Genomic DNA, 4,962 nt, shown 5'->3' on the forward strand with positions numbered 1-4,962 from the left:
CCAATACCATGCACTTTTTATCATTATTGCTCTGTAACACAGCTTGAGGTCCAGGATGATGATTCCCCCAGAACTTCTTTTATTGTTGAGAATAGTTTCTGCTATCCTGGGTTTTTTGTTATTCCAAATGAATTTGCAAATTACTCTTTCTAACTCTATGAAGAATTGAGTTATAATTTTGATGTGAATTGCACTGAATCTGTAGATTAATTTCTGCAAGATGGCCATTTTTACTATATTAATCCTGCCAATCTTTGAACATGGGAGATTTTTCCATTCTGAGATTTTCTATTTCTTTCTTCAGAGACTTGAAATTCTAGTCATACAGATTTTTCACTTGCTTGGTTAGAGACATACCAAGGTATTTTATATTATTTGTGAATATGGAGAAGGGTGATATTTCTCTAATTTCTTTCTCAGCAGCCTGTTTATCCTTTCAGTAGAGGAAGGCTACAGATTTGCTTGAGTTAATTTTATATCAAGCCAATTTGCTGAAGTTGTTTATCAGGTTTGGGAGCTCCCTGATAGAGATTTTGGGGACACTTAAGTATACTATCATATCATCTGCAAATAGTGATTCTTCTTTTCCAATTTGTTTCACTTTGAACACCTTTTGTTGTTGAATTGCTATCTCACTAGGACTTCTTGTACTGTATTGAGATAGGGAAAGTGGGCAGCATTGTCTAGTTCCTCAAGATACTCTCCATTAATTTGATGTTGGCTACTGGTTTTCTGTATATTGTGGTTCTACCATGTGTAAATATGGAACTTGAATTCCTGATCTTTCCAGGACTTTTACCACAAATGGGTGTTGGAGATACAGTCTCAGCATCTAATGAGATGATCATATGTTTTTTTTTTTCTTTGAGATTGTTTATATAGTGGATTACATTGATGTATTTCCATATATTGACCCACCCTGCATTCATGGGATGAAGCCAACTTGATCATGTTGAATGATTGTTTTGCTGTGTTCTTAGATTCGGTTTGTGAGAATTTTTTGAGTATTTTTGCGTTGGTATTCAAAAGAAAAATTGGTCTGAAGTTGACTTTCTTTGTTGGTCTTTGTGTAGTTTAGGTAAAAGTGTAATTGTGGCTTCGTAGAATGAAGTAGGTAGTGTTCCTTCTGTTTCTACTTTGTGGATAGTTTGAAGACTATTGGAACTTAGCATTCTTTGAAGGTCTGATAAAATTCTTCACTAAAGCCTGAGTTTTTCGGTTGGGAGATTTTAATGACTTCTTCTACTTATGTAAGGATTATGGGACTGTTTAGATGGGTTATCTAATCCTGATTTAACTTTGGAAGCTGGTACCTGTCTAGAAAATTGTAATTTTTGACCAGATATTCCAGTTTTGCTGAGTACTGGCTTTTGTAGTAGGAACTGATGATTTTTCGAATTCCCTCTGTTTCTGTTTTTATATCTCCCTTTTCATTTCTGATTTTGTTAATTTGGATACTGCCTGAGTGCCATCTGGTTAGTCTGGCTTAGGGGTTATCTATCTTGTTGATTTTCCCAAAAGAACAGTTCCTTGTTTGTTTGGTTCTGTGTACAGTTCTTTTGGTTTCTACTTGATTGATTTCAGCCCTTAGTTTGATTATTTCCTGCCTTCTACTCTTCTTGGATCTATTTGTTTTTTGTTGTTGTTGTTGTTGTTGTTGTTGTTGTTGTTGTTGTTCTAGAGCTTTCAGATGTGCTGTCAAGCTTTAGTGTATGCTCTCTCACCAGTTTCTTTTTGGAGGCACTCAGAGCTTTGAGTTTTCTTCTTAGGACTACTTTCATTGTGTCCCCTAAGTTTGGGTATGTTGCGCCTTTATTTTCATTAAAACCTAAAAAATCTTGAATTTCTTTATTTCTTCCTTGTCCAAATTACAATCGAGTAGAGTGTCTGTGGGCTTTCTATTGTTTATGTTGCTATTGAAGACCAGCTTTAGTCTGTGGTGATCTGATAGGATGCATGGGATTATTTCAATCTTCTTGTTGTTGAGGCCTGTTTTGTGACTGATTATATGGTCAGTTTTGGAAAAGGTACCATGAGGTGCTGAGAAGACGGTATATTCTTTTGTTTTAGGGTGAAATGTTTTATAGATAGCTCTTAAATCCATTTGGTCCATAACTTCCATTAGTTTTACTGTGTCTCTGTTTAGTTTCTGTTTCCATGTCCTGTCCATTGATGAGAGTTGAGTGTTGATTTCTAAAAGTAGAATTGGTTGAGGTGCAATGTGTGATTTGAGATTTAGCAAAGTTCCTTTTATGAATGTGGGTGACTTTGTATTTGGAGCATAGATGTACAGAATTAAGGGTTTGTATTGGTAGATGTTTCCTTTGATGGTTATGAACTGTCCATCCATAGCTTTTTTTTTCCTTTTTTAAATATTTTTATTAGGTATTTTCCTCATTTACATTTCCAATGCTATCCCAAAAGTCCCCCATACCCTCCCCCAACTCCCCTACCCACCCACTCCCACTTTATGCCCTGGCGTTCCTCTGTACTGAGGCATATAAAGTTTGCATGACCAATGGGCCTCTCTTTCCAGTGATGGCCAACTAGGCCATCTTTTGATACATATGCAGCTAGAGACAAGAGCTCCGGGGTACTGGTTAATTCATATTGTTGTTCCACCTATAGGGTTGCAGTTCCCTTTAGCTCCTTGGGTACTTTCTCTAGCTCCTCCATTGGGGGCCCTGTGATCCATCCAATAGCTGTGAGCATCCACTTCTGTGTTTGTTAGACCCCGGCATAGTCTCACAAGAGACAGCTATATCAGGGTCCTTTCAACAAAATGTTGCTAGTGTATTGCAATGGTGTCAGCTTTTGGAGGCTGATTATGGGATGGATTCCCAGATATGGCAGTCTCTAGATGGTCCATCCTTTTGTTTCAGCTCCAAACTTTGTCTCTGTAACTTCCATGGGTGTTTTGTTCCCAATTCTAAGAAGGGGCAAAGTGTCCACACTTTGGTCTTTGTTCTTCCTGAGTTTCATGTGTTTCACAAATTGTATCTTATATCTTGGGTATTCTAAGTTTCTGGGCTAATATCCACTTATCAGTGAGTACATATCATTTGAATTCTTTTGTGATTGGGTTACTTCACTCAGCATGATGCCCTCCAGGTCCAACCATTTGCCTAGGAATTTCATAAATTCATTCTTTTTAATAGCTGAGTAGTACTCCATTGTGTAAATGTACCACATTTTTTGGATCCATTCCTCTGTTTAGCGGCATCTGTGTTCTTTCCAGCTTCTGGCTATTATAAATAAGGCTGCTATGAACATAGTGGAGCATGTGTCTTTCTTCCTTATCTTTTTTTGACAACTTTTCTAAAAGTCAATTTTATTGGATATTAGAAAGGCTAATTTCTAATTATCCATCTTGTTACTTGAAACCATTTGCTTAGAAGTTTTGTCCAGCCTTTTACTCTGAGTTAGTGCCTTTCTTTAACACTGAGGTGCATTTCCTATATGCCGCATTTGCTGAATCCTGTTTACATATCTTGTCTGTTAGTCTATGTATTTTTAGTCCCTTGATACTAATAGATATTAAGGAAAAGTGATTGCTGCTTCCTGTTATTTTCATTATTAGAGGTGGATTTATGTTTGTGCGGCATTCTTCTTTTGATTTTGTTGAATGAAGATTACTTTCTTACTTGTTCTAGGGTATAGTTTCCTACCTTGTGTTGGAGTTATCAATCTCTATCCTTTGTAGTTTTGGATTTGTGGAAAGATATTGTGTAAATTTGGTTTTGACATGACATCTTGTTTTCTTCGTATATGATAATTGAGTGTTTTGCTGGGTGTGGTTGCCTATGTTAGCAGTTGTTTTCTCAGGGTTTGTATAACAACTTTCTGGGATATTCTGGCTTTAATGGTCTCTGTTGGGAAATCTGGTGTAATTCTCATTGGTCTGCCTTTATGCTACTTCACCTTTTTTCCCTTACTGATTTTCACTTTCTTTCTTTGTTTTGTGAATTTAGTTTTTTTAACTTTATATGACAGGAGAAATTTCTTTTCTGGTCAAATCTAATTGGAGTTTTGTAGCCTTCTTATATATTCATGTGTACCTCTTTCTTTAGGTTATGGACCTTTCCTTCTCTAATTTTGTTGAAGTTATTAACTTTCCTTTTATGTTGGGAATCTTCGTTCTCTTCTATACCTATTATCTTTAGGTTTTTGTCTTCTCATTGTGTCCTGTGTTTCCTGGATGTTTTGAATTAGGAGCTTTTTACCCCTTTAATTTTCTTTGACTGTTGTGTCAATGTTTTCTATGATATCTTCTGCACCTGAGATACTCTCTTCTGTTTCATGTTTTCCATTGGTGATGCTTGCATTTATGACTCCTTATTTCTTTCCTAAGTTTCTATCTCCAGGGTTGTCTCCCTTTGTGATTTCTTTGTTTCTATTTCCAGTTTTTAATTCTGGATGTCATTTTTTTCCCAATACATTCACAAGTTTGGTTGTGTTTTCCTGTAATTCTTAAGGGATTTTTGTGTTTTTTCTTTAAGGGCTTCTACCTGTTTACCTGTGTTCTCCTATATTTCTTTATTGGTGTTATTTATGTCATTCTTAAAGTTATCTATCATCATACTGAGACTTGATTGTATATCGAAATCTTGCATTTCAGGTGTGCTGAGGTATCCAGGACTTGCTGTGGTAGGAGAACTGGTTTCTGATGATACCAAGTAGTCTTGGTTTCTGTTGCATTTGTTCTTGTCTCTTGACTTCTAGTTATCTCTGATATTAGTTAATCTTGCTGTCTCTGACTGGAGCTTGTTTTTCCTGTGTGGATATGAGCCTGTAATCTTAGGTGTGTTAGTACCCCTGAGAAACATGTTTTCTCCAGAAGGTAATGGGGTGAAGAGAACTATGGGACAGCCTTAGCTCTGGGGTGGAAATGAAGATTGAAAACTTGATGGTTAATCTTATAGTCAACATGATAAGATTTAGAATCACCTAAGAGAAAAACCT

This window comes from Mus caroli, unplaced genomic scaffold (genome assembly GCF_978045245.1).
Source record: "Mus caroli unplaced genomic scaffold, Mus_caroli_1 scaffold_8, whole genome shotgun sequence".
NCBI lineage: Eukaryota > Metazoa > Chordata > Mammalia > Rodentia > Muridae > Mus > Mus caroli.